The sequence below is a fragment of the Delphinus delphis genome, chromosome 6 (assembly GCF_949987515.2).
Source record: "Delphinus delphis chromosome 6, mDelDel1.2, whole genome shotgun sequence".
In the NCBI taxonomy this organism is placed as follows: Eukaryota; Metazoa; Chordata; class Mammalia; order Artiodactyla; family Delphinidae; genus Delphinus; species Delphinus delphis.
Window position 1 is genome coordinate 93,018,884 of NC_082688.1, and position 26,087 is coordinate 93,044,970.

The following is a 26,087-nucleotide window of genomic DNA, read 5'->3' on the forward strand; positions in this document are numbered from 1 at the left end:
CCCCCATCCTTACCTCTCCACAGCCTCCCACCCCTTTACTCTGCTTCCGTTCTTGCCATCTGGGGTAGAGATTGCTGGCTTCCCCTCCCAGCATCCACATCCCTTCATTCTCACTAACAGAATCTTGATTTTACCTAGGATGGCAATGTGGCCAGCTAACCATGTCTCCCAGCTCCCCTGGCAGCAGTTCTGGCCAAAGAACTGTGGACAGGGCTTCCCTGGTGATGCAGTGGTTGAGAGTCTGCCTGTCGATGCAGGGGACACGGGTTCGCGCCCCGGTCCGGGAAGATCCCACGTGGTACGGACCGGTTAGGCCCATGAGCCATGGCCGCTGAGCCTGCGCGTCCGGAGCCTGTGCTCCGCAACGGGAGAGGCCACAACAGTGAGAGGCCCGCGTACCGCAAAAAAAACAAACAAAACAAAAAGAACTGTGGACAGAAGTTATTAGGTAGGAATTCCAGGAAAGCTCTCTAAAGGAGGCTGACTCAGCTAGTGTTGGCATTTTTTTTTTTTTTGTCTTCAGCCTTTCCTCTTTTTGCTGCCTGGAACTCAAATTTGATGGCTGGAGCTCTGCCAGCCACCTTGTGAACATGAAGTTAAGAGTTTCATTCTGAGAACAGCCAAGTGGAAATCCAGAAGAACTGGGGACCCTCACAACATACTGGAGACTTTACACCTGCTTTCTTCTGCCTAGACTTGATAATAAACTATTAATCTCTTTAAATTACTGTTTTTTTCAGATCTTTGTTACCAGCAATCAGATACAATTCCAAACAGATACAACCTCCCTGTGACACATTTACCAAACAGCAGCAGCAGACAGAATAATGTTTTTAACGTAAATCAGAGCATATCATTTCCCTACGTGAAACATTTCTCACTCAGATTAAACCCAAGCACACAACCTTGGTTGACCTTCTATCCAGCCTCTCCTGTTTCATGTTCCCTCCACCTTTCTGTCCCAGCCATTTCTGGACGTGCGGAGCCTGGCCCATCTGCTAGGCTGTCTTCCCACTGCTTGGCCAAGCAATTCAGAACATTTCCAAATGTGTCTGTACCAGAGATCATGTGTGTAAATCCCACGGCACAGTCTCATTAATTTATCAGAGAAGACTTTCTCTCTGTATGACTGATCAGTGACTGGCAGTGCCTCCCCAAAGCTTCTCTGCTCCGAGCTCCCAAACAGGTAAGGTTTCTAGGAATGCTCCAAATCAGGGCAGGGAAAAGCTCAGTGGCTGCTGGGGTCAGAGCGGAGTGAGGGGTGAACAGGCAGAGCTCAGAGGATTTCTACCACTCTGGAGTGAGACGTTGATGTGGAGGAGGGGACAAGATATATGGAAACTCTATGTACTTTCTGCTCAATGTCACTATGACTCTAAAACTGCTCTCAAATAGAAAGTTTATTTAAAAAACCCCACCACACACCAGCACAGAGAGGTCTTTCCTGAGCACAAAAGGAGCATGTGTGAGGCCCTGTCCCAGTGTGCCCACAGCCTGGGGTGCCCTTCTGGCTGCGGGGCACAGATGTGAGGCCCACTGGGATGTTTCATTTCCCCTCAAACATCAGCATGGAGCCCAGTCTCTGTTGGAGGGAAATGGTTTGCAAGGATCCAACGGCAAGAACAAATTCCTACTTCAGTCGCTGACAGAAGTCACTCCTCTGGGACATCCCATGACACGCACTGCAACCAGGCTTAGAACTCAGATGTGGGAGATGGGAGAATCCCTCTTTGGAAACTGGTGCCCAGAACACAGAGATTTATCTCAACTCCCTCCTCATACCCAGTAAAATTCTGACACCCTAAAAGGACATAAACCCATACGGATAAAAATGGGGAGAGGGTGATAGCCCATGCGGACGTTAACAAACCTGGGAAACTAGAAAGAAAACAGGTGAGCAAAAGCAGTGGTGTACTGGCAAACCTTAACAACTGGCTCTCCAAGGGGGCAGGGTGCCCTGCTTTGTAGTGTATGCCGATCCCTGGGGTGCAAATGCTGCTTTCAAGCTTCCAACATGATGTCACTGAACACAGAGACAGGACGAGATGCACGGTAGCACACCAGTGCACGGTAATTCCACCGCACAGATACAACAGGCATGTGGCCTCAAGAGCAGGTAATAGTACAGGAAATAGTAAAATGCACGGGAAGCAGTGGGTTTTGAGTATGTTTACCTTCACTTGTATTTTTAATACAATTTATTTAAGTCCACATAATTTAGTGTTTGATAATGGCTGTGTTCACTAGCACACCGCTGCTAGTAATTAATTGCCGTTGTGGACAAACAGAGCTGAAACTGGAGCCTGTGAGAGGAGAAGTCACAAAGAAACCTGAGAAAATGAAAGCGACCTTAGAAATTAAAATCTTGATTAAGGCAACAAAATGTTCAGCTGAAGGATTGGAAGATAAAATTGAGGAGGTTTCCTAATAGTTGAACAATGTGACAGAGAAAAACAAAGGGAGAGAAAAGAGAAGAAAGCTAGAAGATGGATTCAGGAGACCCATGTCTAACTGACAGGAGTTCCAGAAAAGAGTGAGAATACAAGAAGTTACCAGAGAAATAATAACAAGAAAATGTCCAAAATAAAAACCCCACAGGTTTATAGAATGGAAGAACCCAGCAGTGCAGTGAATGAAGAAAGGCTGCAGTAGAGCCCTGGGAGACAAAGGGGGAGATTCTGAAAGCTTCCAGAGAGAAAACGGGCTCCAGACAATGACCTCTCAAGAGCCACGCCAACAGCTAGGAGGCAGCACAATGCCTTTAAAGTCTCAAAGAAGGAGGATTGCTCATGCAGACTCTCAAATCAAACCCAATTATCAGTCACCTGAGTGTAGCACAGAAACATGTCCCAAGCACGAAAGTTCTTAGAACTTCTACCTCCCTTACATCCTTTCTCAGAAAGCTACTGAAGGACTCACGCCACCAAAACAAGGGAGCTGCTTCCCTGGTCTTCCTGAGAAGGAAGAAGAGCTGGGGGACAAGAGACAAGGTGTGCTCCGTGGAGAAGGGGTGCAGGGGGCAGGAGACAGAGGCCGAGAGGGTGCAGGAGAGCTCGTGCAGAGTTACCGTGCGTTTGTGCGCTGAAATATGAGGGGAGCCTGAGGATGAGTAACACATTCATAGATTAAAAATGTAGCACACACACTCAAAATGAAGCAGTTACTAACCCCAGAGAAAGCAAAAGTGAAACTTGAAAGGAAATGTGATCAAAGCATACTTATTATGGCCCAGCTTTGAGCAATACTGACATGGCACCAATAACAAAAACCCTGGAGCAACGTCACTGGGAGGGTGGGGGGAGTGAGTGAAGGAGGACGTCAGAGAGCCCCCATCCTCACCTTCCATGGTAATACAGGATCTAAAATAGCAAATGCAGGAAATACCTGTACAAGCACTTTGAAGGAATATTACCCAAAATGGCTAAAACAGTCGCAGCTCACTGTCTCAGGGACAAAGCGACAAGACCGGAGCTCCTGTTTTCTCTCATAAGCTGTATAGTAATTATTTCAAGTTAAAATCATGTGCATTAATTGCTCTGATAAAAGCTAATTAAATTTTTTTAAAGAAATCAATGCTTTGATTCTTTGTAGCCTGGAAGACAGCAGTTCAGTGGGTGGAGAAGCAGGGGACACGGCCCCCTGCAGGCAGCCGTCCCAAGGACCAGGCAGAGCAAGATGTGCTTATGCAGCCACACTGGGGTTCATACATTTTTGCAGAAATAGGATTATTCACCAAGCGGCAGAAGTGCCCTGAGCAGCAGAACAGGACTTAGTGTAAAATGAAGCTTCGACAGTGCCCAGCAAGGGGACCTGGCCTCCCGTCCCTTCACTTGCCACAGATCACCCCCCAACCCCAGTCTCTGCATTTGCCGCTCCCTCCTCCAGAACATTCTGCGACACCCCCACCCCCACCCCGCTTCCCCACCCAGGAGTTCCTGGTGGCTGGCTCCTTCCCACATGCATCCTGGCCCCAAGGCCACCTCCATCTTCCTCCTGCTTTATTTTCTTCATAGCAGGAGTAGGGACTTAATGCTCAACGATGTGGTCCCTTCTAGGGCCGGCAGAACCAGAGGAAATACAAACATCTCAGTTAGAAGACTAAGGCCAGAGCTGGAGAGAACCAAGGTGAGGCCCCAGTGGCAGAAAGTTTCGCACACATCATAGCCAGAATGAATAGAAATTTAGAACGGATTCACAGCTCCAGGACAGGCTGAGCTGCCTTAACAAATGGGCCCAATGGGGCTTCCCTGGTGGCGCAGCGGTTGAGAGTCCGCCTGCCAATGCAGGGGACATGGGTTCGTGCCCCGGTCTGGGAAGATCCCACATGCCGTGGAGCGGCTAGGCCCGTGAGCCATGGCCGCCGAGCCTGCGCGTCCGGAGCCTGTGCTCCGCAACGGGAGAGGCCACAACAGTGAGAGGCCCACGTACCGAAAAAAAAAAAAAAGATGGACAAACAAATGGGCCCAGTGAATTTCAGCGGAGGCGGGTGGAAGGGCCAGTCTCTCTCCTTCCGGGACCTGCAGGAATGACCACTGTGCACACGGGCTGCTCACACTGGCTTAGGTGAGAAGGGAAAACATTCTTCTTAATCGCCTTGAGCCTGTACCAACCCAGACACTGTCGTTAAGGAGCAGGGCGGGTGCTGAACTAGCCAGGGGGCCACTCACTCCCAGCCATTCCCAGGCCTGCCCTGCCCACGGCGGCCTGAGGACGGGTACAAGTTCTTTCTGCAGAAGTTTCCCAGCATGGACTTCATCCAGCTCTCAACTGTCTTTACCTCATCAGCAGGCGCCAGACTCCCGATGGCCTCAATCAGACCCTGCGTCTCGTCCCCAGATGGTCTTTAAAAAAATCCACAAGAATAGCCAAAGGTCAGGAGGGTTCATGCCACACACAGTCGACTCCTCTCTGGGGAAGGGGTGTGAGGGATGCATGTTTTGCTTTATGACATTGGAAGGGTTTGATGTTTGTCCTTTTTCAGTAAGCATGCATTGTTCCGTATAATTTAAAAGTGCTAAGCAAAGCACACAGCACACTCACACAGACACACAGCCACGGTGCACTCAACCAGGAACACTGGCTCGGCGATCGCTGCCGCGTTAAGAATCGAAGCCTTAAATGTTCAAATGGAAACAACTGGACAAAGCGCCCACCCTCTCGCTTTCGTGGGCACTTCTGCTGGGAGCCAAGTGTCAGGAGTGTGCATTTGGCCTCCCCCATGTGAAAGTGTCACAGTGAGACAGGAGCCCATTAGAAAGACAGGGTCATACAATGTCACACCCGTTACCTACACATAATTGTGCTGGTTCAGGAGGAGTGCATGACCCCACTTTAAATGTCAGGAGAATGGAACCCAGAGGGGTCTCTGAACCCGGCACTCAGGGGCCTGTCAGTGCCTGTCATGCGGCAGCTTTCCAACCGAGCGACCCTGAATCAAGTCAGGGGGTTGGGGCAGAGAAAACAGGGTAAGGGTTATTTCATGAAACCATACACACATCTGTGTACGTACACTTGTGTGTGTCCATACGTGTATTGTGTACCTGTGCACATATACACATATATGTGTGCACCTTTAAGTGTATATCGGAGTATATGTGTGCAAGTATGCATCTCTGCGTGACCTGTATATGCGTGCATTCATGTATGTATGTGTACACGTGTCATTTGTATACACGTATCTATGTATATGCGTGTTCATCCATGCATGCACACACCTGTAGGTGTGTGCATGAGCATCTGTGTCTGTCATGTGTGCCTGTATGTGTGTGTGTGTACATGTGTGTATGTGCATGCCCATGCAGTGTGTGTGCTCTCTGTGGCAGCACAGAAATCCCGATCTAGCACTGCATTCCTAGATGTGACCAGTGACGAAAGGCTAGGGTTCTTTAAGGCAGGAACCATGGGCCGAGGGTACTGTCTGGGCTCTGTCACGCCTACCCACACCTTGGCTTCCCTTTCTGGGACCAGCTGTCTGTAGGGTCACAGAGGGGACACCACTCACTACCCCATGTAAGGCATCAATGCTGGCATCAACAACAGGATGCTAAACCAATGTTCAAAGTGTCTCCACTGGCATCCCCTGGAAACCCATGAAAGGGGAGCTCAGGTGACAGCTGTGGACAACTACTGGGGGAGCCTGTTGACGCTTCTTGTCTATGGGGTTTGCCCAGACAGGGCAGGTGAAGCCCCACTTACCCTCTAGGCCCTGTGGCCAGGACAGCGGAAGACACACAGCTAAATATACCTTCCCTTCCCAGCCAGGAGCAGAGAACACAAGAGCCACCCTAAGACCATGCCCTGCCAGTGCTGGTGCCAGGCCCAGTGTCCCCATCCCCAGGCTGTCCCCCACCCTAGGCTCCCCTAGCCTACCCCAGTCACCAGCCCTGCCCCCAGGCTGCACCCCACCCTCAGCTCCTCTCCCTACCCAACCCCCCAGCCCCAGCCCCAGGTTGTGCTCCCCCCCACTCCCCTCCCCACCCTCAGTGTTCTCCTCCCCCACCCCTGGCTGTCACCACCTTGCCAAATGGCCTTGCCCTCTCAGGAATCAGGAACAGGTTTCAGAAGCTCTCTGTGTCACACACACAACAAACAGTTTTTTGTTTCAACTTCAGTTTCCCCAGGACTTAGAATGGATCCCAGGAGCCAGGCTCAGCCTTAGAGCTGAGTCCAGCTGGACGCTCCCCGCTGCCCCAATGGAAAAGCGTCCAGGATACCGGCTTTCCCCTCCAGCCGCCCCGCAGGGGCAAACAAGCTGGTCAGGATGTCCCGACACACCTTAACCCTCGTTCTCTCACCTAAACCCAGGCACGTGTGTGTCACTAATGTGCCGATGGAAGCCAGGAAGGAGAAAAAGGGCGGCAGGGTGACAGATGTACATACCAACCAATTAATCAGCAACCAATCAGCAGTGATGATGCTGAGAAGGGCATATGCAGGGCAGGTGCAGGGCAGCGGGGACCCTGAAGCACAAAGGCCAGAGGAGGGAGGGATCACACCACCTTGTGTGACATCATTCTACACTTCACAGTCACACTGTCTCTTTGGAGGGCGTGTGGCACCCTCGCATAGCGTGTGCATTTGTCTCTGAGCCCGGACAGCTTAGCACCAGGGAATACAAAATAACCTTCCTCCCCTGGCCTGATTCTTCCTGTCGGCCCACCCCCAGGGAGGAATATCTGTTGTCCAGGGGCTGCTGGCGTAGTAGGGAGCTCAGCTCCAGATGTGCCCCCAGGCTTGTTTCCCAAGGGCTGGAGGACACCATGTGCACCAGGAGATATTTTAAATGTCACTAGAACTGGTGCTTCAATCCCCAGTTTGACCTGTACAGAGAGCAAACTTAGATAAATGATACTGTTGAAAAGTTCTGCCTTAACTGGAATTTATTTGCATTCTTTTTTTTTTTTTTTGCGGTACGCGGGCCTCTCACTGCTGTGGCCTCTCCCGTTGCGGAACACAGGCTCCAGACGCACAGGCTCAGCGGCCATGGCTCACAGGCCCAGCCGCTCTGCGGCATGTGAGATCTTCCCAGACCGGGTCACGAACCCGTGTCCCCTGCATCGGCAGGCGGACTCTCAACCACTGCGCCACCAGCGAAGCCCTATTTGAATTCTTAATTTTCTCCTTACCTTATAAAACTCTCCTACCTTCCAAAGTAACTCCAAGGGTGCTTAATAAAGAAATAAAGTAATAAAGAAATGTAAATTAAAATAAAATACCTAATTATCCCCCACGAGACAGAGAAATTTAAGATTGCTGCTAGGGGTGCTGGTGAAGGGCTGGAGGATTTCCGAAGGCGATTCTGAATTTCCAAATGGCTCCTACTTCCTAGCTAGTCTTGGGCAGCTATCCTATGGACCAGCCCAGTGTGCAGAGCCATGTGGACGAGGACAGCCCACGAGGGCACCTGGAGGGATGTGCCTCCACCGGGGGGCCTAGTTAGCAGACATGTGCAGGACACTGAAGAAGCTAGGCAGGAACCACCAGGAAGCACACAGCACCCTGACCACATGGAAGGGCAAGGGCAGAACAGCAAGCCAAGATGACCCATGTGTGTCCAGGGAGGAGGTGCCAGTCCACATACACATACGCGCGCGCGCACACACACACACACACACACACACACACACAGATGCACATATGGACACACACACACGAACACATACAGAGACACACAGGCACACATATAGACACACATGGACACAGACATACATCCAACTGTTAACAGTGATTATCTCTGGGGAGGGAGAACGGCCAGGGAACTCACTTTTTAATGTTTGTTTTTAAAACAGTGAATAATGTTTATAATGCTTTGTAAAAAATTAATACATTAAAAATTTATGTCTCCTCTACACTAGACTCAAGTCAGTGAACAAATATTACATCCAGCACATCAACCTGTGCACTGGTATGTAATGTTCCGCAACCCAGCCCATTTCTTGGTGTCTATTCTTGCCATTTTATTTTTTTGCCCTTTTGCACTTACATAGAAATGAGAAGGGGCTTCTTTTCCTGCATGCTTTTTATGACCACAAGGTAAAAGTAACAGAAGTCTATTCTTGCCATTTCTTTGCTCTTTTTGCATTTACATAAAAATGAGAAGTGGCTTCTTTTCCTGCATATACTTCATGCTTTTTATGACCGCAAGGTAAAAGTGAGAGTCCACCCTCTTAGACTTTTACATTGGCATTCTCTTAACAACTCAATATAGTACTGAACAGAAGAAACCACCCTTGATTTCAATTACCTTATGTCCAAAGATTCCAAAATATTTCTTTAAAATAAAGTGTTCAGCAAACAAAATCCAAAGACAAATGATCTAGGGGAAAAAAACTAGGAAAAAACACTTGTAACATAAATGCCAGGGCCTGGAATTCCTAATAAGTGCAGTGATCTAATAAACTACAGAAAGAAAAGACCTAATAAACTACAGAGCCCTGGCCAAACAGAGCAGGTAATTAAAAATGTATATGTATATAACCAGCCAATAAACACAGAAAGTGCTAAGTATCCCTAGAAGTGAAGCTGTGTTCATTAAAAACACCCCCACCCCAAAACTGGCATAATAAGACCTCGTGACTGCCATGCATGGCAGACACCAAAGACTACACTGGCAGCAGGTGTGTGGAGAAGCTAGCAGAAATGACAACCCCACCAGCTAATCCACAATACATGAGTAGCATAAAGGGATGAAGGGGAGGTAGGGGCTTACTTTTTGTTTTTACAAATTAAACTGGCATTTCTCTTTCCTCTAAAACTGGAAATACACGGTTGACCACGTATTAACTGACCAAAGTTAAGATTAATCACAAAATGACTCAGCTTCAGGGCAGATGACATGGAAAGCCATCTTTTTACACCAGACATCACTGATGACCGCCCCCATCCCCAAGAGAAGATGGAGCATTTCAGTGCCTAGAGCAGGGGCCTGCAGCCCAGAAAGGGGGCAGGGGAAGGAGCACGGGGCAGAAAGGCAGTGGGGGAAGAAAAACAAACAGGCAGTGCCCCTACTGCCCTGTAGGCTTCCCTCAAGCCAGCCCCAAGGGGCAGCAGCCAAGTCCAGATCTTTGGCCCTAAGATAGCACAGGGACCAAGGACCAACCTTCAGCTGGATCCCACTGAGGCTTCTACAAGGTGTCATCTTTGCTAATCTGCGAGATAGACTGAGAAACAAAGGGATTTTACCTGTATCTTGTGCCTCTTGATACTTCCCAATTGTTTCTAGGAAGGAGTCTTCAGAAATCTTGGCTCTGAAAATAATGGGAAATGAGAATATTTAAACAGTTAAACTGTCCACATAAACTCAGCATCACTTCTGGAAAGGCACTGAGAACAAACTCCTGCCTTCACTTCTGGAGCCCCGCAGCTGACTCTCTGACCCAGGATGGCTTGGCACTTGTTCACTTGTGCAAACAGGAGGAGGTAGGGAGTGTGCAACTGCTCACCCAGGAACAAAGGAAGTGAAACCTGTTGGTCACCCAGGTGCCGGAGCTGGTCCCCAGCCACTGACCACCACCACTTCCCTGCAGAACAAGCCATTCAAATACAAGCCAGAGTCACTGTCAGCTGTGAGTCCATCAATCAAAAAAGTATCATCTGGGCTTCCTTGGTGGTGCAGTGGTTGAGAGTCTGCCTGCCGATGCAGGGGACCCGGGTTCGTGCCCCGGTCCGGGAAGATCCCACATGCCGCGGAGCGGCTGGGCCCGTGAGCCATGGCCGCTAAGCCTGCGCGTCCGGAGCCTGTGCTCCGCAACGGGAGAGGCTGCAACAGTGAGAGGCCCGCGTACCGCAAAAAAAAAAAAAAGTATCATCTACTGGCTATTGACTTCAGATATGTATCCTTTAGAATTCATCTTCATTGAAATCCAAAGGCACCAGGCGATGAAGGAAAAAGTGATACAGATAACATATTCACGAGAAAATGATTTCCTAAAAATCCCATTTAATTCCCTTTTTCTTTGTTTTTGATTATTGTTTATAAGCCAAACAGAAGAATTTCCACAGTGGTATAGCAAGTTCCTATATTGTATTTGCTACCCCTTCCCAGTGCAGGATAGAGCCCTCAAAATAGGAATCCCCAAGTCCAGTAAGATCACAAACTATCAGACAAAGAGAATCAGAATTGCAAAATCAGAGGTCACAGTGCAGGATTAATGAAGGTTTAGAGGCTGGTTAAACGGACGCTGACGCCTCTACAACTGCAAATGATCCAACATATTTTTTAAACCTCAGAATAAAGCTCTAGCATTTTTTTGTGGTTGGAATTATTTTTTTCTTTTGCTTCAAGGGTTTATACAATTATTGCCATTTTTCTGAAGACAGCTGAGAAGTAGGAGATGCTCCTTGGAAACGCTGTTGATGCCCCATCTCTCCCACACAGTGCCCCCGCACCCCGGGGAGTGGAACCATCATGCCTGCAGCCCAGACACCAGTTTGTACCCCACTCTTAGATGTCCACCCAAGCACACAGTTTCCAGGGCCACCCAGGGCCCCTCACCTCAAAGTGACAGGCAGAAATGGTTAGGATTCACCCGGCCTCACTGTGATGTACTGCCTAAGACTGAGTCTGGGTATTTCCCACAGAAGCGACTGCTTCTGATGGCCAATTAATAAGCAAAAATATCTTCAGATGAGCAAGCAGGTAAGTGTCCTAGAAAAAGTTATATCCACGCAAGACACAGAACCTATCTCTTCTGTTTAAATGCTCTTCTGGGCGAGCAGCCGATGGACACACAACCGATGGACAGGCAGTGGGCAAACCCAATGAGCTATGGCATTTACCCGTTCACACGGGGCTTTCCTAGCACATGGGCAGGCGGGGCCCAGCAGCCACTGGGGACTGCTGAGAACTCTTAAGGAAAAAAGAAAGTGAGTCACCCATAAATAAGAGGTTTAGATAAATAATGTGAATACTAAGAATTTTAAAAACAAAAAACTTCTCTCTTCTAGAGATTCAATAAGTCTTTGTCACTTTAATAAATAAAAGCCCAGAGCTGCTTGTTCTGTGGTTGGACAAGGTGCGTATCATATTCACCCTAATTTCACGGTTTTGAGCAACAAATGACAGCAGGCTAGGGTTCCTGTGTGTGTGTCTTCAGCACCTCACACAATGCACTTGGACACTGGTGTCCTCATTTTCTGCCTTCAAGCCAAGCCTCCGTATCTACCCTCCATCAAAGAGCTTCTAGCCCCCAGGTTCCTGAGTGAAAATACTCGCTTCTGGCTCAGTCAACCGAGAGGCCCTGAGGGCCCCCAGTTGTCTGCACCCTTTACCACAGCAATTTTTCTCCTTTCCCAACATAAAAACCCACAGGCTATAATTAGTTATCACCATACTGAAGAATGCAAAAGACATGCTCTGTACGTAAATACTAACCATATCATTCTGACTACGCATCTCCTCTGACTATGCAAACCTGCTTATAATGCACATAATGTACAGTCCATTTGCAAAAGAAAGGAATGGAATCCATCAGAAGAGAGAGAAGTGTTTTCCTCTGGTACACACAGGAAAAACCTGGCCCATGCCTCGATGGCAGCGGTCTCCTGACCATTTATGACAAAAGTGCAGAGCCCAGGTAAAGGGGGTCTTCATCTTGCAGGCACCTTGCCTACATTCTGCCATTGTGACCTCACCTTCCGAAGGCCCCTTGCCTCCGCAGTAACCCAGTGTTCTCTTTAGTGCGTGGAGAAGACACAAGTGGGATGGGGCCAGGCATGGGACTCTGTTGGGTCAGAACGACCTGGGTTCCAGGCTTCGCTTCTCCATTTTCCAGCTGTGTGTCCTTGGGGAAGTTACTGGGCTTTTCTGTGCCTCTGCCTCCTCATCCAGAAAGTGGACATAATAATAGTACCTACCTCATTTGGTTGCTGTAAAGATCCATGAGTAACTTATGTGAAGAGCTTAAAACAGTGTCTGGCAGCTTCCCAGCATGGCATAACTATCAACTATGACTCTTCCTACCTGTGAAGCGGAGCCAGTTATACCTAACTTGTTAATTACCTACCTTGAGAGACATACATATCAGCATTTGGCATGTGTAAGCACATTCCCCATTCCCCATGACCAAGGCTCTACCAGCCTCCTCCTCTCACAGGGAATTCAGAGCTCAGAGCCTGGGTCTGCCTGGGGTCACATCCACAATCTCCTGGGAATAGGGCCCCTGTTTCTGCGGTTGTGGATGGGGAAGGGGCCTCGAGCCTTATCTGCTGAACTTCCTCACTTCAGCCCAGAAGCCCACGCTGGAGGTGTCTGGGCAGTGTGAAATGGGGAGATTCAATCAGCACTCCACCCACATGCCCTGTCTGGGGTGGGTTTGCACATTAGTGCAAGACACCATTTCCCACCTCTGAGAAGGGCAGCAACGAGACAGGCTGGCTAAAATGTACGGTGATTAGGGGCTGGGGGCAGCATTCACATGCACTGGGGCAACTTCTCTGGGGGCTACTGGGTGACACCTGTCAAGATGCCATGTCCAGACCCTCTGACCCAGCAGTTCTCCACCAGGAATTCAGCTGGACACACCCCCACGTGTACAAGATGCCCAAGTACAGTATGAGGCTGCTGATAGGAAAACTCTGGAGACACCTAGAAGTCCATCAGTTCATGTGCATGTGGGCACATATATGTGTGTGTGTGTTTGTGTGTATACACACATGTATATACACTGCATATGTGTAAGCTGATTTGTGTATGAGCTGTGGCACATCTATAGGATGGAATACTACACAGCTGTTAAAAAAATAAAGTGGTCACTGAGATGAAAGGATGTCCAAGATACTTAGTAAAAATTAAGGTCCCCCACAGTGTTATAATATGTTCTCATTTGTGTAGACACAGGGTATGTAACCATTTGTACGTGCACATAATTTACTCAAAACTATTTGATTAGATCAGCACTTAATCAAGGATCTGCTGGCAGTGAGCGACTAGAGAGTGGCTTTGGTCTGGAGTAAGGGTGTATTTCAATTTTTACTATGTGTATTCTTTAGTACTATTTGAATTCTTATCTTAAGCATGTGGTTTCCTAATTAAAATACTTTAAATCTGATATTAAAAGTAAAATATATTAAATGTAAAAAACTTGGAGAATAAAAGGTCAGAGAAGAAAACATTTCTGGCAATTTCAAAAAACAGGTTACTATAACTATTAAAACATGATTCCCGGAATATTACTCAGCCATAAAAAGAAACGAAATTGAGCTATTTGTAATGAGGTGGATAGACCTAGAGTCTGTCATACAGAGTGAAGTAAGTCAGAAAGAAAAAGACAAATACCGTATGCTAACACATATATATGGAATTTAAGGGAAAAAAAATGTCATGAAGAACTTAGGGGTAAGACAGGAATAAAGACACAGACCTCGTGGAGAATGGACTTGAGGATATGGGGAGGCGGAAGGGTGAGCTGTGACAGGGCGAGAGAGAGGCATGGACATATATACACTAATAAACGTACGGTAGATAGCTAGTGGGAAGCAGACGCATGGCACAGGGATATGGGCTCGGTGCTTTGTGACCGCCTGGAGGGGTGGGATAGGGAGGGTGGGAGGGAGGGAGACGCAAGAGGGAAGAGATATGGGAACATATGTATATGTATAACTGATTCACTTTGTTATAAAGCAGAAACTAACACACCATTGTAAAGCAATTATACCCCAATAAAGATGTTAAAAAAATTAAAAAATTAAAAAAAATTAAAAAAAAAACCATGATTCCCTTTCTGAAATTTACTAAACGCATTTCATCAAAATGGAAGTTTTCAAGAACAGCAAACAGACTTTACATCATTTCCAGCAGTTCCGACGTTTTGTTGGACCTATTTATCCTAAGAAAACTCAGACACAGAGGAAAGCATTTTGGTGCAGGTGAGTGCCGCAGACCCCGAAGTGGGAGAGGCAGGCTCACAGCCATGCAGCAAGAGGAACAGAGACCTGGAACTCAAGAGAGAAGAAAGCACCTGCAGCATGTGGGCTGCTGAGTCAGGGAGCGGGGAGAGGAAGTGAGGGCCCCAGCGTGAACTGTGCCCCATGAGTCTCTGCATTTGGCCCCATCCCACATGATCCAGGGTTCCCCAGCACCAACTTGTGACTATGCAATGTTGTACAGCTAAATATGATAATGTTGCACGTTCAGATCATTGTCAATTTCCTACTTAAAATTCATTTTTAAAGACTGATTTTAACAACCAGCAAAACTTGAGCTAGAAACCCTTCTTTCTAGAATGCAGAGCCTATTTGCCGAGGTCAGGTGGCACAGAGAAGACACTGTGAGAGGGTCATCATAAGGCTCCCCGCTTACATAGGTGGGGGCCAGGACACACTTACGTAAAACATTGATTTGACTCACTTCTCAGTTTTCTATGAGTTGAGGTATTTTGAAAAGGCATACTTTCTATGATATTACACAGTCAACATCTAAAACATTTTTTATATTTCTTTCAAGCAATTTAGGTGCCTTAATTCAGTCCATGCTTATTCTCCCCTAATGGGGAAGGCAGCAAAGTGTGGTGGCCAGAGTGCGCCACCCCAGGATCAGGTCTGGCGCTGCCACTTCTCAGCTGTATGACCTACAACAGGTCACTACCAACTCTCCCCAAGCTACTCCCCCAGTCCCTCCACCTCCTCCCCAGCTACTCACTCAGCCCCTCCACCTCCTCCCCAGCTACTCCCTCAGCCCCTCCACCTCCTCCCCAGCTACTCCCTCAGCCCCTCCACCTCCTCAGCTACTCTCTGCGGAGGAAGCGGCATGAATGAGGAGTCGTAAAGCACATATACACACTACAGGAGTGCACACTGAATCAATGTTAACACAACACAAGCGACACTGAGCTGTTGTGATACAGTGGGGACACTCCCCAGTGCTGGGGAAGGTCTACCAGACCTCACAGCCACACTCAGCCACATTGTAGCAGAAACAAGTGTTGGGGAGAAGCAGGTGTTTTCAAGCCAACACCAATCCCCGTGGTAGCTCTAACTGTGATTTTACCTAGATTTAAAGCTTTTTTTCTAAAACGCACGGCCACGACGTCAGCTTTTACTACCACCCCTGCTCCATGAACCTGAAAATGTCTAAACTCTGGGTCCATCTGACTCCAAACTCAATCAAGCCCTTTCTTTGAGAGTCTGACTGGGCTGCCCCAGAGCGACCTCTGCCCTCTCTTCCCAAACTGTGTGTCGGCACCACCCCAGGACTCCCCCTCAGTCTGCACCCCCTTCCACCCCTGCTGTCCACCCTCCTGCAGGGCTTTGAGAGCACACGGTCCAGACTCACCTACAGACGTCCTGGTTGGAGCCCCCTGTGCACCCGGAGTCCATGTGATTTCAGGGGCTGAGAACCAGCAGAAGTGCCACCGCACTGCCTGCCTTTCCCTGCGTGACCCTGCCTTCCTGCTCCACACACCCCGGCTGTGCCCTGCTGGGTACATCTCCATCATACCCACCTCCCGAAATCCTGGCTGTCACTACAGCTTGGCTCACGGGCCAGGGCAGCCTGAAAACTGCCCTCAGAATGTATGCCTGGACTTGACCGAGCTTTGCTTACTGGGTCCTGTGAAAAGTTATAAGCGAGAAGAAGAATGAACATCCCACCAAAAGGTAAAGGTGAGAAAGTGACTGTTCACAAGAGTAAAGCAGGCACTCCTGCCGGACTCCAACAGCATCACTCATGACGGAGGTTTCTACCACGCTTTGCTGTACTCACTCCTTGCACTCTGAGTGACCCAGGGCACATACAGTATCATGAGACAGGAGGTCACTCACGTCCCTCGTGTGCAACTCTCTGGGGTGTGCACATGCCCGACCATAAACACTGGACACCTGAAGGAGCCCTCGGTGTGGGCCAAGAGACTTGGCACCGATAACGGGGCAGCAGCCGTGCGGACCCCTGCTGCCTCTGGGAGCGGCAGTAACTTCCACTCCCCAGCAACCTCCGGATCCTTCAGAGCCCTGAGGAGGCCGGTTTCATGTGCTGCTGATGCAGAGAAAGAGAGAAAATGCAACAACTGGCCTGGAGCCAAGATCAGAGCTGGGACTCCCTCCCTCCAGGGTCTCGCATTACCCAGAGGCCTTGTCAGCACCTGACAGCTCAGGATAGCCCATCACACTGGGGGTGGGGCGGGCACGTCACAGTGAGCAGGACAGAAACCGCTCTCTGGGGAAGCCTCGTGTCTCCAGTTTGAGCTGATGCTCCTTCTGCCCTGGAGCCGGCAGCTCCCACCCCTCCTTCTCCAGGAACTCAGGGGAGAGATGAGGGGCGTCCCTGCTGCACGGCTGGCACTTCAGAAACAGTGGTTTCTTCTCTTCACCATTTGGTGAAGACGTCACAGAATCTGCCCAGAAAGAACCATCTGGAATCTGGGGCTGGCAGAGGACTGCACTCAGGGCTGCCTGGGGCAGTATCCTGCACGCCCAGGTGCTCACGGCCCCCTCCGAGTGTCCTCCGGGAAGCACGTGTGGTTGCACCAGGGGAGCAGACTCCTCTTGCCCTGCACAGGGCCCCGAGACCCAGCCCGGCTGCAGAAGGACAAGAAGGTCTCTCCTCTCAGCCAAGGCGGGAGGGACAGGCCTGGGAGCCTCACCAAGCCCAGACCCAAGCGGGGATTTCTTTTTTAAGTCCAAACCACAAAATGCCACTCTCTTTGCCTTCATATCTAGTGATTCCTTAAAAATACACAGCAGAAGTACAAAGTCAGGCCAGCTCAACCACAGGCTATCAAAGAGCTCGAGTCGGCAAAGGCCGGAGCCAACACGAGGCCCTCTTCGTTCAATCCTGCCTCCCTCCCCGGACGTGGCCTTCCCTCCCAGCTTGGCAAAACCCATTAGGGAATCCACGCGCTCCGGCAAAAGTGCCGTGAAGGCCCAGGTCGCCTCACCCTGGCAGGACACAAAGGAACAGCCATGTCCCATCATCTTGGGCCCAATTTCTCCTCAGTATTGATTTTAGACTTCCAACTGTTCTCTGCTGTGCACATACCACTCGCACAAACCTTTGAGTCTGACTCGCCAGCTTCCACACCCCTTCAAGGGGACTTCAGGAACGCCAACTCAGCCCTGGACTCACTGAGCACCTTGCAGCAAAGCCTGTTACTTTGAGACTCTGCTGCCTCTGTACCGTGGTCAAACCACACCAGCCCCCACCCAGTCAACGGTGGACCAAGAAGCCTCTGTCTGTCTGACCCCGAGGTGCTGTGGAAGCCGCCAGGAAGGTCAGAAGGGCACACAGCCCAGAGAGACGGCCATATTGGAAAAATCAAATGCCTGTATCCCTCCAGATGGCAGGAAGGTGCCTGCAAGTCACCTCTGCTAGAATTCCCAGTGTGAAGCGAAGCCCAAGTCACAGTGAGGCATCTGAAGTAACCACACACACCCCACAGTCCGGGAATTCACTCTGAAGTCGCCACACACGGAAGAGACCACCCACGTTTCATAAGCCACTGCTGGCTGGACCCGGGTCCTATTAACCTGCAACCTGCCCGGAGCCCAGCCTAATGGCCCCAGGGCCCGCAAAGGCCCTGTCCTTTCAGCAGATGGAATTCCACAGCAGACAGGGCGTTCCCTTTCTGAGCCCTGTGTCACCTTCCAGATGATTCAGAACGTGTGAGACGCGGAAAAGTGGCAGCTGGAGCATCACCATCACACTGTCATCTTCCAGGTGGAAAACTCCAGCTGAGGGGTTAACCAGCCTCGCTCTGTCTCCTGCCGTGCCCAGGAGGCACCTCCGCTCTGGGACCACTGCTAGGGAGCGGGTTAGGAATGAAGCAGGAACAGAGGCAGAGAGAGGGGTCTCTAGCCAGGAGGTCTATCCTCCCCATCCATGGGAACCAAAATTAACTGAAAAATCTACATGACATTCTGAACATTCTTAAACCACATACACCAGCTCCACACACCCCCCCCCCCACTAGGGTCGTGCCAACCTGTCCCTGTGGAGGATGGTATCTCGGCCCAGAATGACTGGGTCCAGAATGACTGGGCACAGGCGCAAGGCACCTTCCTCAGCATCGGCCGCAGTTACACCAGGTGCCCGGCCAGGGAAAGGCCTCTGAGCACTGCACACATTCGCCACCTGGCGCATGCTGGGCACCCTCATCCAGCAACAAAGGACACGGGGATGCGATGTAGGGATGGAATAGAGGGCACCCCAAATGTGGTTCTAGAACAGCGCCAACCGGAAGAAAGGACTTGGTTTTCTAACATCTCAGGACCCTTTTTGGTAAGATGCACATGGTTTTAAAGGCTGAGTAAAAGTGAATAATTGTGCTGAACTAATCTCTTTTCTGACCATAGGACTTACTCAGCTGATAGAAAATAGGGGTGTGTGCACACATCAAACATCCCCGTTCTGTTGAGGATGTCAAAGCTTGGAGGCCTCGCTTCCTGCCGAGCTGGACCTGGAGCACGGCCATCTGGCTGGGCCATCCGCCCCAGGAACAACCACTCCTCCTTGGGCGCCCCCTGCTAAGACCAACCCGAGGCCTGGGCGAGGTGCCAGGCCTCCTCGTGAGCATGTAGTCCCACGAGAGACACAGGGTCAGGCCTTCCTCATCCAGTGGGTCCCTGATGACCGCCGCGTCCAAGGAGGTCCACCTGACTCCTGCTATCCTCATGTCATGGGACATGGAGCAGGAAATCATAGGGGGCAAATGTCCACCTGTGGAGGGTCCGGCAGGTGGGTCCGTTGGGTCCCTCGGGGTGGGCTGCTGCCCCCTGGGGTGGGAGTGTGCGCCTGGTGGGCTGGCCTCAGACAAAAGTGGCTTGGTCCCCGGTCCTGGGAATAGGTGCTTCCCTTGTCTGCAAAGCTGGCTGTGGGCCAGGCCTCACCCAGGCACTTCTGCTTTCCCTGTGACCACAGAGAAGGACGTGGTCTAGACAGATCCTCCTGGGCAGTGTGGGCACCACTTCCCATGAAGGTGCTTCCTTATGCTCCCAGCTGTCACGGATTCAGGACACTGCCACCCCCACTGCCACAGCTGCCCTCCGGGCTCTACACTCGGTGCCACCAGTCAGGTCCCTGCTGGGGACATCTGAGTCACTGCATGTTGGACACAGCGAGGGACTCAGGCAGGCCTGTGAGCACCTGCTGAGGGCCAAGTCCAGGCACAGATATGGGGGCCGGGCATACCTGCAGCCACCCAGGTGGGCGCTGGGCAGCAGAGCAGACGGTGGGAATCCTGGGCCAGACTCCAGGCACGCCTCTCAGAGCTGCACACATGTCAACCTGGTAAATCCTCAGAGCCCCCGAGGACTTGGCCCTTCATTTCAGACAGGAGGAAACAGAGACACAGACAGCTCTCAGCCCTGTCCGGCCGTCCACCTCTACCAGGACGGCGCTTTCCCCTGCACTGGGACCCTGACAGCACTCACACCAGCCCTTCCTCTAGGTGTGGGGTGATGGGCGCCCCCAGGGAGGAAGTGCTCCCAGAAGAGCAGAAAATGAGCTCCAACTCTGGGCTGGCTGTGGGGATACCAGGAAAAGCAGAATTCTCATCCTGACCTTTGACCTTGTCAGCGGCCAATGGGGCTTCCCTCAGGGCTGGCTTGGCCCGGCCCTGCCTACCTTCCATCAGCCCCCTGGCGTCCTTCTCAGCCTCCGGGTGCCTCAAAGCCCCCCAAAGCCCTGGGTCTGGAAATTGATAAGGAGGGGCAGGGAGGTGCCCCTGGGTAGAAGTCATTCATCTCAGGCCCAGGAAGCAGCGCCAAGCCAGGGCACCAACAGCCAAGGTGGCCCCAGCTCCTTCCGCAGCAATAGTCACCAGGCACCTGACCACCTGACGCAGGTCTGGAGGCAGCTCCCCCTACCCACCAGGGGCCCCGCAGCCAGCAGCCACACCATCTCCCCCTGGTTACCTCTAGTCTTAGCGTCACTCGTCACCTGTGAGAAGCCAAGCAGATGCAAGGGGTAGCGCTGACTTCCCCATTATCACTGCAAGAGCCTTCCCAGGGCGGGGCCAGGAACAGAGTGAGTCAGGCCACCTATGACCCCAGGAATACACTGCCGTCTCACAGGGATTCTTCCTTCCAGCAACCGTGTTCATCATCAGATATTCGCAGATAAGAGTACAAAGGGCTGGAAACTTTCAGAAGCCACATCTGTGTCGAGCAGTGGGGTCAAGCGTCTGAAACCCACCGTCTCACCCCAGGCCTGCTCCCCACGTCACCTCGCCACACTCCTCAGGGCTGGAAAGCAGAAATTTCCCCACTCCCACGTCGGAGACCCTGACCTAGGTGGATCACATCACGTTAGTAAACACATCTGCCTAACTGGGCTTATTTAAATCCAGTTTCTCATCAAAATCTCAACTTGTTCCAAGTTAGGAGCCCAGCAGACACTTTGTAAAGGATGGTTCTGGCCAAGGACGGCGGCTGCATCTCAATCTCCAGGCCATCCACATGTCCCCACCTCCAGGAGATGCCTTTCCCCAGGGCAGTCCGGGAAGCACGCCCTTTCCAAAGAAATGCACTTTGCTAACTAGGTCAGGCAGGAGTGCACACTACCCATCATTTCTTGCTAGCTTAAAAAAAAGGCGTAAGAGTGAAATGAAATAATTCACACAAACTGCAGCCTGCACAGTGAATGAAGAGGGACTACTTTCATGCTCAGAAGAATGTGGTTTCTGTTCAATGTCAAGCTGTTTCAGACGGGACATTCTGCTAGACGGGACAAACTCAACTGACAATACCACCTCATTAAAAATTCTATAACTACAACCAAAGGGGAGAGGGAGATGGGAGGAATTGGGAAACGGGGATTGACATGTATACACTATTCATAGTATGTATAAAATAGATAACTAATGAGAACCTACTGTATAGCACAGGGAACTCTACTCAGTGCTCTGTGGTGACCTGAATGGGAAGGAAATCCAAAAAAGAGGGGATATATGTATACATATAGGCGATTCACTCTGCTGTACGGTAGAAACTAACACAACATTGTAAAACAGCTATACTCCAATAAAAATTAATTTAAAAATAAACAAATAAATAAGAACTATGTTAACAACAACAACAAAAAAAAACCAACTCCATAACTACAACACTTTGGAAAAGACATTTCCGAAGTTGCTGCTTCACCCTGACCTGTGGTCAGAGGGGGGCACCCAGTGGGTGGCTCTGCAGGAGGCTGCCCAGGACAGGCTTCAGGCTTGGGATGGCAACCACACCCAAAGCATCCACGGATGACAGAAGTTTCTAGAAACATTTCAGCCACAGGGAGGGGATTACTCAGAGGCGAGGACATACATAACAAGGCTCTCCCAACTTGCAGACCAGAAACTTGAAGCTTCTGCTCCAGCTTGCCCAGCCCATCCCTGCCCCGGCCCCCTACCCTGCGAGGTCCCTGGGGCATCTCTCTGCTCTCTCCAAAAACCAGGAGAGCCACGCTGGGTAACCCCCCTCCCTCCCTCCCGCTCATGCACGGAACCCACCATCAGTGGATTACAAGCCCCTCAGTCTTCAGTGGAAAACAACTTACTGCCTTCCTGGAGGTGCCTGCTGCCAGGCTGCCAAGCCTCCCCCCACACCCCGACCCTGGCAGGAGCTGGCACCTGGCCAGCAGCACAGCCCGTGGACCACGTCTTTCCAGGCCAAGGGGACCTACAACAGTTATTGCTCACTGGTGAGGGCGGAGCTGGGTCTGGCTTTCTGGAGGAGTCTAACAAGCTCTGCCACGCTTCTTTCCTCGGACTCAGCAATCCTACAAGTTCAAAAGGATGCCAGCCCAGGAATCTTTACCTCCATGTCACTTTAACGAAAATAAAAATTTATAATCTAAATGTACACTCATCAGGAACTGGCTAAATAAATAATAATATTATAGCACGCTCTGCCATCAAGTTAATGCTTGTTGACAAACACGGATGAACACAATACATTATTAAATGCAAAGAGGAGACGATAAAACAGCACTTAAATGTAAGCTTATTCATGTAAAAAAAATAGCCAGGAAAGCTCACGCCCAGAAGGGTGTGGGCATCACTATTCCAAGCGCTCGCTGGAGCTCAGTCCCTGATCCCAACAGGGCAGCATTACCTGCCTTTGCAGGGGAGCTCTCTGGGACCAACTGCACCTGATCTTGGAGCCCAGGGCACCAGGCAAGCTGGCCATGATCGCCTGTCGGAGGCGGAGAGGAGGCAGGTGCGGGAGGTGCTCAGTCTGGGCAGGGGACTTCTGGGGCATCTTTAAATATTTTCTTTAGACTTTTCTGTATCTTCTCATTTTTTTACATTAGGAAATGCATTTTTCAGTACTTTTCTTACAAAACAATCATGTCATTTCCAAACAACAGCAGCTTCTCCAGATTCTTTCAGTCTGTTTGCCCCTAGGCCACCCCACAGCGAAGGGGAAGGTGGCCCCGAGTCCCCCCAAGAGTGCAGTCCTGCCATCCTCACAGCCGCATTCGAGGACTTCCAGTCCTCAGCCAGACCAGAATCTGCACTTTCAAATCCCCAGCACGACTCTAGTTACCCGTGTCTCCATGTCCCAGTCACACCACGTTCCCCTCTGCATCTGTGCCGCCCTGCCCCATCAAGTCTGACCCGTCCATTTACCCAACAAGAGAGACGTAAATTAGTCCGGGTGCTGGGCCCAGCTGCCTGGGTTTGAGCTCTGCGTCCCCGTACCAGCTGTGTGACCCAGGCCAGCTATTTAACCCCTGAGCCCCTCGGATTCTGAGCTGTAAGACAGAGCTGGCCTCAAAAAGTACGTGGGTTATTATGACAGCACTTGGCACGAGAGACGGTAACCACTAATGTCACAGATGATATTAAAATCTACCACGGAATGGCCTGGGCCATTTGCTAAGCCTTTAACAAGATCATCACACTGTAGCTGCCGAATCCTGCTAAGGGCAGCAGCCATAAAAAACCAATTCTGCCGGGACTTGCCTGGTTGCACAGTGGATAAGACTCCACCTGCTAATGCAGGGGACACGGGTTCGATTCCTGCCTCGGAGATCCCACATGCCTCGGAGCAACTAAGCCTGTACGCCACAACTACTGAAGCCCGTGCACCTAGAGCCCGTGCTCCGCAACAAGAGAAGCCACTGCAATGATAAGCCCTCGGACTGCAACAAAGAGTAGTAGCCCCCGCTCGCCGCAACTGGAGAAAGCCCGCACGCAGCAACGCAGACCCAACGCAGCCAAAAATAAATAAATTAATTAATTAAAAAAAAAAACAAAACACACACACCAACTCTGCCAAGTTTCACGTTTTGCTCTTTCGACAACAACTTTTCCCCAAAGAAACTGATCAGAGAGGGAAGGAGCTTTGTCCTTGGCGCCTGAAGAAATCCACCTCTTCTGCACACCTCCAAGCAGCACTGATCTCAGCCTGTGACTCTCATGTCCTATCCTAAAAGATGTCACCCTGCAGGGCGGCACCTGCTTACCGGAGGACATCTTGGGACAGGTGCTGCTGACGAGAGCAGCTGCCTCATGCAGTGACCTAACATTCATACTCCACAGCAGAAAGAGTAAGAAGACCCGTGGAAGGGAGGAGGGCACTTGGGTTGCCCAGAGCCAACCTGTGAAAGCCAAGGCCAGGAGAGGCATCCCCTGGCCTTGCCGGCGCACCAGAGTGAGGCTCACACGGGGACAGCGGGAGCAGTGCCCACAGCTCCAGGCGCCTCAGACACCTGCACTGGCTCTCATGGTTTGTTGGGAAAGAGACTTTACCTCGGTAGGGTCTGGGAAAAGTTTCTGATACAGTCTTTACCTGAAAGGGGATGATATCAACAGTACCTCTGGCGGAAAGTGTAACCATTTCCAAAAGCTTGTTCCTGCATTAAACCCACCCCCCCCCACACACACAGCCGAGAGCACAGTCAAATCCCACCCCAGAGAGGGCACTCCCACCAAAACCCAAGTTCACAGAGTCCAGGGGTACGGCATCCTGCACACCCAACCCAGCAAGAACGGGTAGGGTAGGGAGGGGGTGCTGGCGTAATACTCAGACCTTCTAACTTTCAGGAAATTATACAGAACAAGCCAAAAACAGCCATAAAGGAAATGAATCCACTGGCCTGGCTGGCACAAAGCTAATCTAGAGCCACACAGATGCTTCTCGAAACCAGTAGCCCTATTGAGGGGCTAAGACACTAAATCCCACAGAAACATATAAGCTGGAAAAGATGCGTCCCAGGTCCCAAGCCACAGCAGAAGAAGGGGCTTGAATCTAAAGTCCAACTGGGGTAGTTTGTTGAATTTAAAGGTCGCATAGGGCTTCCCTGGTGGCGCAGTGGTTGAGAGTCCGCCTGCCGATGCAGGGGACATGGGTTCGTACCCTGGTCTGGGAAGATCCCACATGCCGCGGAGCAGCAGGGCCCGTGAGCCATGGCCGCTGAGCCTGTGTGTCTGGAGCCTGTGCTCCGCAACGGGAGAGGTCACAACAGTGAGAGGCCCACGTACCGCAAAAAAAAAAAAAAAAAAAAAAGGTCACATAAGCTAAACTGTGTCACTGGAGAGGACACAAAGAAGGTCTGTGACAGGGCATAATCCAACCAGAGGCAGGGCCGGGGGCACCAAGGCACCCAGAGCCAGGCTGCTGGGCCCTGCACCTTAAACCAGCAGCAGCCCGGACAGCACCGAGGAGGGGGTTGGCTGCGGGGTCCTGCTCACTTCTCCTGCTGGGCACCTGGGAAGGCACTCCTCCTGCCCTGTTCACACTGTCCTCTGTCCTCTCCGTACTGCATGCCTGGGGACCATGGCTGCTCGCCTGGCCCTGAACGCATGAGTGCCTCATGTACAGTGCACGCTCGGTCAGGTCCCTGGGCAGGAAGAGACGCTGGACCAGGGATGACTGATCCTGCCCCCGAGCAGGGGGCTCCTTCTCAGTGCAGCTGAGGTCAGGGCAGAGCGCCAGCACACTTCCTGCTCCCACCGTCCAAGTCCCCCAAGACACACCACCTCCTCCTTCCCTCCTGTTGTTAAATCCTACTGCCCTTTGCAACCCAGCAGGACTTCCAGCTGCTTCTGAGCTGCTCTAAACCCCTGCAGCACCTGCAGACTAGAAGGTGATGCAAAGCTCCATGCCAGGCCAGCAGTAGCAGCAGCGGAGTCCTCGGGCACATTCACGGCCCCCCAGCAGCATTCCAAGTTTGCACAAGCTATGTCTGCTTAAGCCCTCTAGGTACTTCTTACCTAAAGTTTGAATACCACTGGTCTACATGACACAATTTCACACTAGATTTTACATTTTCTTTGCTGGTCAATAATGGTTTCATTTGTCTTGTCTCCGTAAGTGATTGTGAAGTCCTCTTAGCACAAAACCGCATCTTAACGGACCTACGTTGGTTTCCTATGGCTGCTGTAAAATAATACCACAAACTTGGTGACTTAAAACAGCATACATTTATTATCCCAACTGTTCTGGAGGTCAGAAGTCTGACATGGGACTCACTGGGCTAGAATTCAAGAGCTGGTTGCATTCCTTCTGGAGGTTCTGTGAAGAATTGTTACCTTGCCTTTTACAGCTTCCAAAGGCCTCCTGCATTCCTTGGCTGGTGGCCCATTCCTCTACCTTAAAGCTAGTGAAGAGCACAGGCCAAAGAGCCCGCTTGAGCATAAGGATTATTTTGAGCTGAAGGCAACTGA

The 26,087-nt window shown here is 50.8% G+C and overlaps 1 protein-coding gene across 2 annotated transcripts in view; it reads right to left on the minus strand.

Moving 5' to 3' along the window:
* Nucleotides 1–26,087, minus strand: part of SEMA4D (semaphorin 4D) — a 105,262-nt gene that overhangs the window by 26,553 nt on the left and 52,622 nt on the right. For both annotated transcript variants that reach the window (XM_060015094.1, XM_060015093.1), the window contains exon 2: nucleotides 9,682–9,746. The gene's annotated coding sequence lies outside the window, so the exon portion shown is untranslated. The remainder of the gene's footprint in view (nucleotides 1–9,681; nucleotides 9,747–26,087) is intronic.